Source organism: Syngnathus scovelli, chromosome 21 (assembly GCF_024217435.2).
Source record: "Syngnathus scovelli strain Florida chromosome 21, RoL_Ssco_1.2, whole genome shotgun sequence".
Classification (NCBI taxonomy): Eukaryota; Metazoa; Chordata; class Actinopteri; order Syngnathiformes; family Syngnathidae; genus Syngnathus; species Syngnathus scovelli.
Window position 1 is genome coordinate 4,679,238 of NC_090867.1, and position 16,097 is coordinate 4,695,334.

The 16,097-nt window shown below is 40.6% G+C and overlaps 1 long non-coding RNA gene across 3 annotated transcripts in view; it reads left to right on the plus strand.

Moving 5' to 3' along the window:
• The window catches only part of LOC125991030 (uncharacterized), a 32,547-nt gene that overhangs the window by 6,388 nt on the left and 10,062 nt on the right, over positions 1-16,097 (plus strand). For all 3 annotated transcript variants that reach the window (XR_011086117.1, XR_011086119.1, XR_011086118.1), the window contains one exon: positions 12,295-12,364. This is a non-coding gene — a long non-coding RNA (uncharacterized lncRNA). The remainder of the gene's footprint in view (positions 1-12,294; positions 12,365-16,097) is intronic.

Consider the following 16,097-nt stretch of genomic DNA (forward strand, 5'->3'; position numbering starts at 1 on the left):
AACAATGGGGATAATTTATATAATACGCCTCCACGGCGAATTTCTCCTCCCATGACCAGGCAAATATCCAAAACAAATCGGTTGTGTTAAGTATCCTATTATCCTTGGGATATATTTCAATAAAAAGCATGTTATGAGACACTCGATACTTTTTTTGCATTGTTAGCCACTTAATACATTTTTCAAAACATTGCCTATTATGTCCCATCTAATGGATTACGGCGCCCGCCTTTTTATAGGCGAATTAAACTGAAGCTGTCACATGCATTTGTGAACTCATCCTTTAATAATAATAATAAAAAAAAAAGAAATGCCACTGAAGCAGGTGAGCATGTTAAAAAGACACTACAATGACTAATGGACGTAATATTGCATTTTGAGCCTGCCTGACTTCCTCCGATTTTAATTACTAATGCATTAAGTTGAACCCGAATGAGTGTGTAGATTTCCCTGACAGATTAATAGCGGAGGAGGAAACCAACGTGACTCATAGCCACCACTCCCCCCCCACCACCAGCCTGCATCTCACACACTAATAACTCCACTCTGGAGGACCTCACGAGTCACTGGCTCACCCCACGCACGCCACTGCGATGCCCGCGGGGACTTCTTGTTTTATTATTTCAATACAGAACTTCTTTATTCCGTGACCTCTTCAAATGTAGCGACAATGAAAAAGTCTGTGCAGCAGTAATAGACGTGGAAGTGGATGTTCCCTGAGAACTCAAATATTCCCACGGGAACTTAAAAAAAAAAAAAATCACAGTTGAAATTAAGCACCATAGCACTGATTTACTATGGCTCCATATTAGTAATCTGAAAACTCAATTCTATGTGAGTCATTTTGTATATTAGTGCATTTGGATTTGATTTAAGAAAAAAAAAAAAATGTTTGTGTGCTGGTAAAAGTCACGCCATGCCGGGGTCACTTGTCACTTGTGTATTTGCTGGATGTGGGAAGGTGCCAGTGGAAAAAGCCCTCACTCTTTTAAGGCAACTGCTTATTTCCCAGCACCTCACACTGGTCTTTTCCTCTCCCTACTTTGGCATAAGGTTGAGGAAAACCCTTAGAGTGTGTGTATGCATGCGTGTGTGTGTGTGTGTGTGTGTGTACGCCCTCGCACCTCGTCACTTCTGATGCTGCAGTGGGAAGCCGAAGCTGCCAGGAGAACCCCAGACTGGCAGGCGTACCGAACGCCTACGCACACACTCACACATGCTTTTAACACACACGTGAGCCTCACACACACACATATATTTAAATACATAACACACAAGTCGTTCCCCTACACACCATGTACCAGCTTTTCCATAACTTTACTGCGTTTTCTCTAACAAGTCAAACTTGTTCTGACTTAGTGCAATTATTCTAGAGGTCAACTCAGAGGTGACGCAATTCTACACGTGCAAACAAATTTATAATTGTGCATATGATAGCAAGGGAAAATGTATCATATAGGAAAGGGAAAGTTCTTGTGGTTAGCTTGGATGAGATTTGAGCAGAAGCTTCCTTTTTCCAGAGTTGTCTGTTGTGGACAGTTGACATAGAGGTGCTTGTGTATGTGGACTGGAACAGGAAGTGGGCTTTAGGTTGCTCTGCAGAAATGTCAGCTGACTAGTGTTACCACCAGCGGATCAGAAAGCAGTCGGGCATCAGTGGCCCATTTCCGGATGGAATTCTGTGTGCGGATAAATAAATGCAGGAAAATCAAATGGAATGCGGTTAAGTTGATGAATAATTTGGAATTCGTGGATATAAATGAACCTTGACCTGCCGCAGGATTAGAAGAAATCAGTTTCTTCTTATGCCATGTTATGGACTAGTGGGCACAAATGAAGTCAGCTGTGTTTTCACGCATCTGCGAAAATACGGAATTCAGCTCTATTCTGCAAATTTAGACCTCACCGCTGAACTGCTGATGTCAATTTTTGCAGTTAGATATGAAATATTTTCTTAATCAGGTTTATTGGGATTATAACTTGACAATATTTATTTGGTATTCACTGTGGAATTTCTGTTTCTTCTCTTTGTTCCCATTTGGAATCCTAGTCAACTTTTTTGTTGTTGGTTAAATTCCCAATGACAAACGTCCTTGATTAAATCCAGATGCACGTAAACATTCGACCCGATTTCTCCCAGGGGTTTGGATCATCTTGAGGTTTGGCACAAGAGCTGGAAGTAAGACCCGGATTAAGGCTGAAACCTTGGAAAAGGGATACGGATGTGACTCCAGTTTACAATAAGCAATGAATAGGACAAAAATTGAAATGAGTTGAGAACAGATTATGACAGAGAGTTATGATATCACATGAAGACAAACAGCGATTTACTGGAATCGGATCTGCTAGGAAGTTGGAATCAGATGCATGAAATCGAAAATAAGATATAAACATGGAAATCATACGTCCATAAACAACAGTAACAAATTGAGTATACATTTAGAATTGAATTTAAAATGAATCATCAATCCCAAATGTGTAATATTAAATTATGATTTTGTGTCCAATCCCAAAGAACACAAAGTATAGATTGTGTATTCCCTTGCCAAAACATTGTTTTTAGCGTCAACATTCACAAATGAGGTTACGCCAGTCTGTTTTGTCGCATATTTGTGCACTATGCTGTTTATGTGTGTGGACTGAGACGCTGCCGCCGACTATTGACACAATCCTGGCAGAATAATGTGACGGGCGCTCCAAGAAATGCGGCTGGTGGGGCTCAGTGCTGCAATTCGATCCTCGCCTTCTAACAAAACACTCAGCGAGAGACACAACTCTATTTTCTCCTACCTGATCTTTTTCTTCCTGCTGTGTATCAACCAATAGAGCTCAATCTTTTCTACTGCCAGCCTCTGTTGCCAATGGACCAGCGGACTTGGCTCAAAACTACTCCCTTCCTCCGCGGCACTTAGTGCAATGGTACACAGCCAGTCCAGTCTGATCTCTTGCAGAAATGGCCTGGAAAAAAAAAAAAAAAAAAAAAAAAGCACTGCCTGAGGCTGCAGGCTATGTTCTAATCCTCAGCAGTATGCCCAATAGTCTTGGCTTAGGCTGAGCTGCTCTCAAATACCCTCTAATTCGACTAATGCAAGGCTTTGGCTCCTTGGCGCTCCGCACTGAGAAAATCTTCTTCAGAGTTTTGATATTTCTATTTGTTCTTTATCAGCGGCACTAGAGTGATGAGATATTACTGTGCCGTGGAAACTGCGGTTTGTCTAGTGTGTACGTTTTGCTAATTCTACTTCTGCCTAGGTCAGCAAACGATAGACAAACATTCCTTCAATTGTTTGACAATCATTACAGTAGGGTAACAAAGAGAGGGAACTTTTTAAACATACGGTAAGGAAGTAGTGTGGTTTTGGAGCAGCTGCTTATTGGCTCCTTGTTTCCTGGTTTAGAGTATAAGCCCAAGTGTATAATGAGAGCACTGTAAACCTTTGGTGCTGCGGTCAGAGCGGGCTGCGACGTAGCGAACGTAATTAGGACCAACGTGAATCGAGTACCACCAATGTGGAAGAGTTTAGCATCACTGGGACTGCCATGGAGAAGAAGTGGATGACCTCAATTCTCAAAGTTTTGAATCGTTTTAGAAATAGTTCAAATAGGCACACTCGAAAGGTCAACAAAATTAGAAAAAAGGTTCATATATTATTTCGCCCCCAAATATTCAGCTATAATAGTTTCCTAAACATTACGGGTTGTTAGGAAAACTTCTGTCGGTAGGAGTAGCAATGTGGAATTTAGCCTGGAATTACCGGCTAGGTGCTGACAAGCTCCAGGTCCGACAGAAGTGATCAGATGCTTCTGCCAAGTTATGAAAATCCCTGCGGTTTTGTGCTTGCAGTCAAGTTTGTTGTGTGGTTTTTATTTGTCTTTGTTGCTGTGGATTTTCTTTGGAAGCTCCCAAAAGAGGCCACACATGCATAGAAGTTTGGCCCGAGTGTGGAAAGCAAAGTTTGGGATCGGCAAGGTGGGGTCCTTTTTAATAGCGCTGTTATCTAACTTACAGATGGTTTTTGGATCCGTGTTTTACCCATGGGAGGGAATAAATGAGCATATTTTGGAGGGAAATCCAAACATGCAACATGTTGCTAGACCAATTCGAGGTTTGTTTTTGAATTGTTGTGGTTGGGGGTTTTGGCCCACACTAGGGATTTGTTGCAGATGCTAGAGTTGTGGCAGGCTTCCTTGTGACAACAACCTTGCTCAGAATGCCCTGAGCATCTGACAGTTCCTGCCTGAGAACATTCCACTCCAAAGGACTGGTTTGGAAGGAAAAATAAATGTGTAGTTTGCATTAGGAATGTAGCACAAAATATATACCGTATTTTCCGCACTGTAAGGCCTAAAAACCTCCAATTTTCTCAAAAGCCGACAGTGCGCCTTATAATCCGGTGCGTGTTATATATGGACCAATACGGATTCGTGGATGAGGACTAAGTAAGCTTTACGTGTTTATTTTGTGTGTTGTGTGATATTAACGTTTGAGCAACGTTGAGTTATTGATATATTGTTTTCACTATTTCGAGCGTTACTATATTGTGATTGCATTAACGTTTGAGCAACGTTGAGTTATTTATTCTATGTGCTTTATAATCCGGTGCGCCTTATATATGGACAATATTTTAAAATGGGCCACTCATTGAAGGTGCGCCTTATAATACGGTGCGCCTTATAGTGCGGAAAACACGGTACTAGTCCTGGAACCTTTATGACACATTTACTACTTGACGCATTTCCTCATCGAAAGAGCTCCCATGACCCAACTTAGCCTTCAACTTTCATTTTGGTGATAGTAAAATGTCAACATGCTTTCACCCACACAACACGAACTAAACATTGTTGAGTGGAACACTCAAAACCACTAATGGGCTTAAATGGTGAATGACATCACAGCTGTTATGCCTCTTGTCATTTTTCATTTTTAATGCATCCCGTGCAAGCAGTGGCTGCAGACATTGCAGTCTCGGGTTGCACGTATTATTCTGTGCTTGGGTGTGCAATATATCAGACGAGTCTTGAGGGGAAAATTTTGCTATATTGCTAAAAGGTCCAATATCATTAAAATGGAGTCAAATATCACTCCCCAGTGTTTACGTTGGATTGGTGAAATAGTCATGTGACTAATGTATCTCTGACCAGAACAAATCGACCACACAAGTAATTATAAAGAGATGAACATATAAGTAGCAAAAATAGATCAGAGTAAAATACTCAGTGGAAATTATATGTGCTCTAAAAGTAGGCCGCCATTTTGGTTGAATCCTGATTTGTACGTTAAGGCTAATCGACCACATAGCAGTTGAAGAAATTCTCCACTCTGAAAGAATTTGCGCAATGTCATGTACCCCAGACATCCAATACCAGAACCTAACCACCACCCAGAACTATTCCACGTATGCAGGAATGAACATATTTTCACAATATTGATTGCCTCCAATTACATGACTTTGAGTCAACCACCAATCACTTTTGAGTCTAATGGATTTTCCATTGGCATTGACTCCCTGGAACTGGTGTGAATATAAAACAAATATGTGGACCCCCCGTTATTACGGAACACAGCGATCATTTGAAGCAATTTTATAAGATTTAAAATTATGTGAGGTTTGACAATAGAGTAAAACAATAGGCAAGGGAAAGCAAGAATGCAGTTCCAGTTGTAGCACCTAATATCAGCTTCTCTCTTGTGCCAGGTAGTAGTTAAGTGATATTACCCAAAGCGTAAACACGTAGGTATGTGGCTTTTACAGAATGGAACTATAAACACATAGCACAAGATCCAGGGAGAATAATTTCTAAGAAGCAGAGATTTTAATACAGGACCACCAATTATTATAATACATTTGGTTTGCTTATATTGACATATTGAAAAAAAAAAGTATGGCTCAGCTATGTACTATATCAAATCCACTGTGGAATAACATCTTTAAAAACAAACTAAGGAGTTAAAGAACACTCCTCAGAAGTTATGTAACATGTCTGCAGTTTTTATTCCAAAGCATTTACTGTAATACACTGGCAACATTTTCACTCCCCCCCAATCCAAAATCTTTTTCGAGCCATATTTATTTTTGATTAGTATCACCTCTTAAACCTATAATAAACTTCAAATGTATAATTTGAATTGACCACTTAATTTCAATGCTGCAATGCGAATAATGTGTTTTAAATTAGTTGCGTTGTCCAAAAATGTGACATTATTGTAGCGTTCGTCCAATCGGCTTCATCCTGACATCATATCCTGTCATTATCAGAACTCGGGGTTACCATGGCAACACTGCCAGAGTTCATTCTTTGTTGTAATTTGACAAGCATTCATATTGTTGTGCTTTTTTATGCTAAATAAGTAATTTAGTGAGTGAGGTGATGTGGCCTCGTCTTTTTTTGAAGTTCATGTACGTATGAGTCATGACAGTACTCCGGGGAGTAAGCGAGCATGCTCAAAGAAACACAGACACCCTTTCCGGCCCTCATCTATAGTTTGCTCCTTTGCTTGAGCGATATTCCAGCCAAGGTGCTTCTCCCTGAACTCCCACATCATCATCAAAGTGGAATGAGTAGTGTAAGGAGTGGCAGGAAGAAAAAAAAAAAATTATACTAATCACATCCCCGTGGGGTTTCAGCAGCGGAGGAAAGGGCGAAGTAAACAATTTTCTTTATCGTGTTTTTTTTTTGTAGTGTTTCCTTTGTTTTTTTTAAGATTCTCATGCTTTGTTGTTTTTTTTGCTGAGAAATAGCGAGGTGATTAATGCAGATCCCCTCCCCCTATTATTTACCCCCCTTTCTTCTGTTTTGGAAAAATTCCACCCTCTCTGCTAATTAATTCACAGCAGAATTAATGAGTGTGAGAAGAGATTGCAGAGGAGAGTGGAATTAGGGAGAGTCATCTTGGGATGAATATGTGCACAATATTTAGACAGAGTATTTCAACGCTAACTTTGAGAGGCTGACTAGAATTAAAAGTCTAAATTAAGTTTGCCTTCAGGCGAGTGGCACATTGAGTACAGAATGCTGAAGGAGCAAGAAGGATGAGGATAAGGAATCAAGATATTCTGATATGCGACTTAAAGGTCTGACTAATGGAAGGTGACGTATAAACAAATGGATGATGAGAGAAAGATGAGAGGTTCGGAGGAATAAGTGGTGTGGATCGTCTTTCCTCATCGGGCGGCATCGGCGTCCAAATGTACTTGCACCGACATTAGGACAAAAGTCTTCCTCAAGAATAATTCCTGTCTAAACTCAATCAAGCACTTTTTCCATTTGATTCCGGGTTGAATAAATTGGTGGAAAGGCATAACGAATCTTTGGATTGGCACTGCTTGCTTCTCGGCTAATTGTATTAAGGAACTGCAATGTGCTTATTCGTTCTCAAGTATCATCACTTGGACACTCTTTTTGCTGTCCTCCTCCGTTCATTCTGTCCTCATTCCCCCTTGGCCACAATCTCACCTCAAGGTTTTCCTCCCACTCACCCATCCACATACGTACTTTTTTCCGCCCACCTACACTCTGTTTCACCTGCTTTCCACAACCGGGATCATTATTCAAGCTCCCCTCGCAGAATTATCCAAAGCAAATAGTGTGTTTTCTAAAAAATTCTACAGCCTGCTATTATCAAGAGGAAATGTAGCTTCCTTTCCTCTTTTAGTTTAAAAACCCTGGAAAAGGAATAAAAGTCGGGACATGGTTTGTTTCATTCAACCCGTAATAATTCAACAAACTACTCAGGCCTATTCTGCTTGTTTCTCCACAACGTGAAGCCAATTTTAATGGACCTACAACATGTTCTCTACTAGCCGTGCACGTCTGGTAATGTCTAAAACCTAATTTAATTGTATTCCAATCGAGAGAGGTTTGCTAGAACGATTAAATCAAGATGGTTTCTGCTTGCTGATGTTCCTTTACTGTTTTTGGACCTCTCGGCTATATTTCCAGTTTCGGTGTAATCCCGGCCGTGTTTCCCACCTCTGCATTGTGTCCGGCGTGTAAACATGCCGATAATCGTTATCAGTGTGTTTGTGTGGCTTTAAGATAGCATGGGTGAAAAAAACGATAAGGCTAAGTGAATGATTCCCTTCTCTAAACAGAGCTGTGCAGAGGGCAAGGCGGCTGCCATGGGAAGTGATTTGCCTTTTTTTTATAGGCACGTACGACTTTTGACCAAAATTTGCTGCGAAGTCAGGATGTAAATTTCGTTTTATGTTCTGCTACAATTTTAGGCCAGATTATGGTCATTTCTGGGAAAACGCGAGTAGAGTCCTGAAAAGGAACTTTCCAAATAAGTCCACACATATCAAAATTGGGAGTGCCGCATAAACAATGTTCTAAATGTGGAAAAAGTCATGAGCTCAATCCTGACTAACCCTAACCTTAACCCCGCCTCTTCACATCACACACCACGATTTGGCCTTTGAGGTCAGCGGCCTTTTTTGTTTTACTATCCAGTCTGTGCAACTGCTTCCCATATTGAAATGCATAAACATTTAAGACGACGACACACACCCCTTCTCTCACAAACACACCTCTAAACCAGACTGTTGGATAAGCCTCATTTAGCTGCATCTGTGCAACACAGTTCTACAGTCACACAACATTTACAAGCCCCCTGTTACACTAAACAGACACACACATGGAATATGACTATGCACTTACGGATCAACGCAAAGCCCACATGCCCCTGCTACCAGCGTCATACATCACCTTCACGTCTATGTTATGTGGACCCGGTCTGGTGTTTTAATCCTTGAGCCATGTGGACCCGTTTGGGCCACTGCGTGCCACACCTTCCCTTTCTTTGGGTGGAGCACCCGGCTGCCGTCAACACTTTCTCATTCTGTCCGCAGCTACTGACAGCTGTGGAATTCTGACAAATGACCCATTTTTTTTTAACATATCTTTATGTAAATAAAGAAAAGATGAGAAAATAGTGGAAAAGTAAAATTTTTGATGACACGTGTACAGTGCGGATAGTTTCTTAAGAGTATGCTAAAAAAAAATCCCTTTAGGTCATAGATAATAGGTTATCTAGCACAATGATTTAGCTCAACGATTAAAAAAAAAAAAGTATTGATCACTGCCTAACTGGCCTGACAAATATTGACCCATTGTGACTTCCTAACTGATACATGATTTGAGATTTGTTTGCTTCACCAGTAGGAATGCAAAAAGTGTGTTTGCAAAAGTAGATTGCAAATAAAACACGAGTTTATTTAAACATCGGAAAGACCACGACTCGCGTAGTTTCACACCTCGAGCGTACCAAAGTTTGGATCGTTAGGCCGGTCCATCCAAAACATTTTTTAAAAAAGTATGTTTTTGTTTTTTTTCTCCCAAAAACCTAATTCCCCACTGGTGAGTCTGACGACATCTCCGGTGGGTAGCACATGTGCGGGATTATTAGACTCTTCCAAGAGAGGAGATAGTATTTCTTTCACTAATTTTCCAACTTTTTTACCATCTCAGATTTTTCTATGCAATCTGTTCCAGCTCAGAGTCAGAAATACGGGTTCTTATTACCCAGCGATGAGGCCCTGTGGTAAGAAACAAACTAGGATTAAAAACTTTCAGAGGAAGACTTGATCACAATCCACTCATTTAAATCCATATACAAACATTTTACCTTCTTACCGCTGAGACTGTAAAAAAAAAAAAAAAAGGCTGCATAGTTACAAAGTCTAGTAAATAATCACAGATATGCTATTGCATGACGTTTCTTCTGATGACATCACTGAAACTGGTTCAGTCAACCATCTCACTGCTCTAATAGTTTCTGGTGATGAGGATGTGCTCAGCAATGGAGGCGACAGGGGACATGTGAGTCACCGCATATTCATGATATCAGAATTCGGGAAGAAAACCATACGCTTGATCTGTTGCGAGTGCCAGGAATGAGAAAAGCTTTTTTGCTCATCCTCCATTGTCTTTATGTACGCTGTAAGTTTTATTAATACTCCTTGATGCAATTATAAAAATGTCTCTACCGTTCCCCATAATTGATTTTCATTGGCTGTTGTAATTCTCCATTTATTTTTAATCACAGCAAACTTTTATGATGTGTAATCTGTTCCCTCGCATGGCGTCATTTTTAATTTTGGCTGGCTGATGTGTGGATCCTTGTCCACACTTAAGTGATAAATTGAAAATATTCCACAAGTGGAAGGTAAATGGAAATAAAATGTCGTTGCTCGTGCAGCGTGACCAAACGGATCGTTAATGTGTTTATTCCTTTTTTGCTTCACTGTAACTCTCAAGTATCACCCTGAGATTCGCTCATGCTGCACATACCTGATTACTTGGCACGACAACACAATCTACGTTGCGGAATCTAAAAACGAGATTTGTTTGCTTTTCCAATAGTTTCCAATCCATAAGCACCGTTTACAGCGGAAAAAACACTTGAAGCATCAAGCCAATACCACAAACTACTCTAATAGTAATGATAGAGTATCAGATATTACGGCAAACAGAAATAAATGATTTGCTGTGGTTCTCTGCAAATGCAAATGTTAAGATAATACTTCAATCAATACGCGTGCGCTAACATCCACGAGTGGCCATCGACAACCTTTTTAAAAAAAATCGCCAAAAGAAAATATCATGCACCGGTTAGACTCCACTTTGCAGCATGGAGAAATAATCATCGAAAAAAAAAAACGAGGAGGAGGATAGACTGGCAGAGGACGAGAGAAGTAATAAAACAGAAATTCAGACATTGAAAATGTATTTGATAAAGCAACACAGCATGGGGCTGTTCTGTTAGCTATTAGCTTACTTTGTTATTAGCTTACTTTGCTATTAGCATACTTTGCTATTACCTTACAATCTCATGGCAATAAAAGCCAATTATCTCAGCTACTGCATGCAGCTGGAGGGCAATGGCGATAAAAATATACAAGGAGGGGAAACAACAGATAAAGTTGAGAGCAAAAGGCAAATGTGTGTAGAAAGGACAGGAAACGCAAGTGGAGTCAAGGACAGACGGACTGGAGGAGGGGAGGAAGCACTCGGCCCTTAGTCAGGAGCAAGGTGTTGTGTAACCTTGGCAGCAAGTTATCTAGGAATCAGCTGTTTTGCCTTCAAGCAAAAAAAAAAAATCGACACAGTTATTGTGTTGTTGAATTTTTTTTTTTTTTGCTTTGCACTCAAACTATGCAGCCTTTGTTGAGATTTGGGATTACGTCGTCATTGTCATGAGAAACTTTGTGCCATTCCCAGCGAAGGCTTGCGAGGTTGACGAAAGAGTGGCGAAACCCTGCGGGACTCCGGGTTAACCACTAACAAGCGGAGAGGCCGTGCGATGCCAACCGTGCTGTGCTCTAAATGGCCACTTCAACCAGCACAATGACAGACTTCTGGTGCCAGAAAAGAGGCCAGCTCATGCGGAATTACCGCCGATATTCACACAAGCGACAGAAAACGTAATAGAGTTGTAAAACGGAAAACACAAGAGGGGAGGGGGGGGGGCACTTTCATGTTCTTTTATGCAATCTTTGTCTCTACCACAAAAGCAGAGAGGCAAAGAGATAATTGCCTAAGATTTCCAGGAACACCCCAAAGTCTCGTAAAAAACGGGCGTGTTATTTGATTAAAAGCAAGTATTAGTGTTTTGGGCTTAATTCAAAACACTTAAAATGAAGTGACGTACTGTGAGGATGAAAATTGTATAATATAGACTTAAGGCTATGGAAATAAAGTTTGATAAAATGGCTGTCAACTTTGTTTTCAGCCAAATTCAGTTGATACTAAATGACAAGCTGTGTGGGTGAATTTGAGCCAGCGTAACAATAAAAATGATTGTTGTGTTTGTTTGGACAAGCCGTCCAAATCTGACACTCCCCCTACGGCGCAAACGTCCGGCTTTGTCAGCCCAATAATGGCACCTAATTTGCTTGAAGTCAAAAGGACTCAGCGTTGAAGCAAAACAAGGTTGAACCAAAAAAAAAAAAAAAGTGCTCTTGCCAGCCACCTTATTTTCCTACGTAAGCATCCTGTCAAATATTTCAGGCTTTTCCGTCCATTAACCCGAGGACTTGCGGTGATTTCTCAGAGACAGAGTGACATTCAGGAACTGCAGGGAAATGTCTCAGCTGCTTTGACAGTTTTTTTTTTTCATGTCTACGAAATAGACGTTTAGGTGATTTGCTGCAGGTAGGAGTGATGACAAAGACTGCATGCATATCCGATTCCAATTCGATTCCTCCTCAAATCCGATTTTCAATCCAACTTTTTTAATCAGCTCATTGGCTCCTCTCCCTTTGTGTGTGTCGTCTTTCCACATGTCCATGTCAGCTGTGAGGACGTGGCAAGGCAGCAAGTGGAGCGGGACTTTCCCAGAAACATTAGCCTCTCTGAGGACAAGGTGAGCTTGGTGGCCTGTCTGTCTGTCTGGCCGTCCGTCTGTTTCAATATCATTGTCTGTCCTCGGCTGTTTGTATTCGAACGTCTCGTGCGCCTCCGCACTACAAAAGTCATTTTCATCATCAAGATACATGAGAGGCCTCTCTCGAGTGCCATGAAAGGAGGCAATTAGCATGGGGATGAAGATGATTGCCTCCGGACAGAAATGTTCCGTTTGTTTTCCCTTCTCTTCCCACAAGTCAAACAATGGCCCTAAGTCATTGCCAAAGTACGAGCCAACTCTGCCAGTCACAAACATGCCAACCGAGACGATTTCCAATTTTTGCGTGAATTTTTCCTTTCGATACCTGAGAGAATGTACCAAAAAGAAAAAAAAAGAAAGCTCCATCCTTTCCAGAATTTCTTCCATTGGAACTAAATAAAATCTAGACGTGCCCAAGTGTTGCGATATTTATGCCCGTAGATTTCTCACTTTCCAAAATCCAATGAGTCATCGCAACCTGTCATGACCCATCTAAACCAAGGCTTGACATTTTGTTTTCTTAATGTTCACTTAAGAATAACCAATCATCTCAACCATTATAAAGAAATCATCTCGTCATTGCAATTCTCCGTCGACTTGTTTGAAATTCTTCTTGAGTTGTCTGGTTGGATGTTTGGAAACTCTCCGGTTTCTTCATCCGTCTTGCTTTTTTTTTTTTTTTTTTTTGGTCAACCCTGTTCCACCAATATGCCTGCAAATTACTCTGTCACTCTCAAGTCTCTTATTGCAGAACCGAGTCATATTTTTGATGAGCATACCCAACACGTCAAAGAAAAGCTCAGATAACAACAAATATTTTGACGACAAAATGCTTTGTGTTTTGATTAGTGACATCCATCAATCAATCTGTAATTTTCCTTTGGGCGTTTTTTTTTTCTTTAATTCTGGAATGCTAACTAATGCTGTTATTATCTTTCACCTCAAAAACACAAAACTCACACTAGATCTCCCAAATTTTTTCTCACTCTCTCTATGCCAGGAACAATCTTTAGCTTTGACAGGCCACAGGCATAGAACCAAGTATTGCACCACTGGGTGGCACTATTTCCCTTTCCATTCTTTATTTTATATTTAATACAGAGCAGTGATTCCTTTAGTCCTTTAGTTTTCTACTAGCATTTTTTTTTTCACCCCAGCAACAATCAAACAAAAGTTTACTGTACCTTTAAATTAGCATTGGCAACAACATTTCAGCACAACATCTAATGAGATGATCCACAAAGTACGTCAGTGCCAATACACACACCCATAAACCCACACTGACGAAAAAGGTACACTCTGCTCCCGAGGCCACCTCACTAATAGACTTATTTTCCTCACCTTGGAAAATACGAGAGGTAGCCAAACTTCTCTCGCCTCCCTTTTGGACCACACCCATTTGCCCGCTCAATAAATTTGATGTTTATGGGAGAAGATAGTCAATTCTGTCAGGTTGGGGTTGGGAAGATTTATATTCAGGGTGTTTTCACCTTTAAACTGTAAACTTCTAATAATTCCTAACCACAATGAGCAGCTCTTTATAAGGTTAAATTTTTTTCTTAACCTTCCAGATGACACCATATATCCTCTGCTTTTCCTTACTTACCTTTTTTTCCCCCCCAAAACTTTCATCCTCTGGTATTTTCCTATATTCCCCTCTTCTCCCCGTAATCTATTTTCCTGTCTTGTCTTCTTCTTTCCCCTCTCCCGTGGGGTCTCATCTTCTCTACTGCATCAACCTTTCATTATACCTTGTGCTTCATCTCGGATGCTCAATGCTAATAAGAGACATTTATAGAGTTGCGTGGCTGTAAAGTGTGTGTGTTGTAACTGCAAGCCCGCAACCCGAAACAAATACAACCTAAGAGGATTGCTTGGGATTTGTATTCATTTCCAGTCATTTCATACTTGAAAAAGCATTTAAGTGGAAGTTTGCGAGAATTTTGCAGGGTGCCGGATCTGTTTCGCTTATTTATTTTTTTGGCATTGTGGCGCACATGCTTCCATGATGTTGCAACTCAGGCTTAAAAATGACCATGACTGTGGTCTGCAAATCATCTTTGCACAAATGGAAAAAAAAAAAGATAAGTAATGTTTTCTTGAGAGGCAGAACAGTGTGAGTTATTGAATACCCCCCTCAACACATGAGACACTATAATTACAAGCAACTATGGTGAGCCCAGTGTGTCTTCACGGTAAGATATTGTTACCCAAAAAGCTAACCGCAACATTGAACGTTTGCTCTTGAACCGCTGGCCATGAGCGCTGCGGCTTTTTCTTAATCGCACATATAAATGTGCTTTACGGCTTTATTGGGGTTTTCAACGAAAAAATGTTGGCTAGCTTTTATATAAACTTGAATGTCAGTCAGCAACAAAAAAAAAAGTTACTGCCATATTTGTGTGTCATCAGTCTTATTGGTTCAATATAGATGACATAAGATCTTACAAATGTTTCCATAGTGAAAAAATACAAAAATAAACGCCCGAATCTGCACCTTTTAACCTGATCCACATTAAAAAAAATTATAGCTTCGAGCAATGCCATGCCAGTGGCGCAGTGGGTGGGAGAACAGAGAGAAGAAAACAAACACAGTAGAAGTAGTGGTTGTCATAATTTAAAGCATAAACATTATAATTTCACAAACCCCTGCCGTTCTCCTTTCTCGAGGCGGCGGGAAATGTCGTTTTAAGGGTCATTGTTAAGGTCGGCAGGTTTAGCCAGCAGGTAATCAGCTTTTAATGCAAAGGCATCCCCGCCCGCAGCTGACGGAGCTTCACGTGCGACCACACACACAATTAGCGCACAATTACCCGAGTGAGCGCTTCCCACAATCAGCATCACACGACAATCCCTCCCCAATCACTATCAATGACCTCGTAATCACCGCACGCTCTCAGCCAGACAGTCAAATGACGGATGGCTAGTGATGTCATCAGGATGTTATCATCTGGGCTGCTTAATGACAGGAAGTTTCCTTCGACAGAGGTCAAGGCTGTTTTTTTTTTTTTTTTTTTTTTTAAATTTACTGAGCTTCACAATTTGTGGTTATTTCTGTACATTTGATTTATAAGTAAGGCAACTATAAAATCACATTCTCCTGATTTAACTCAGTCAAACATCTACAAATATTATCATTGGGTGTAAAGTAATCAGGAGACCTAAATTGCATGCCGACTACATTTGGGCTATTTAACGTTCATGCACTAGTGGTTGTGTTTTGATTGTGGTGTGAAATAGAGCATGGAGCTTGTGCATCATTAAGGGTTTGCCTGTACTTGCCGTTTGATTTCTGGCATGCGCGTTTACAACTTAAAAATAATTTGCAAGGCTTGTAAAGTTCATTTGGCTGCACCGTTTGTTTGTTCCAAAGTTTTTCATTGTTGTGTCTTTCTTGAGGGGCAATTGAAATGTAAAACTTTTTATGATTTATTTAAAGGCTTGTCATAGCAAAGCAAAAACATCTTGGAGATGTCTCTCTCTCTTTCTCGGACTCTCATTAATCAATGCCAGACCTCCCCACTTCCCCTGTCCATCCTTTGCAACCTTCATCCATCTTTTCCTGCCTTTCTTCTGTCCATTGCTGTCAAGTGCTTAGTTCTTCATGTTCGACATGATTATCACGGTGTCAAATCTGAAGAGGCGTCTTCAATAAAGGGCGCGGATGTGACAGATTAGCGGTAGCGGTGCTAAAATTACCATTTAACAAGTT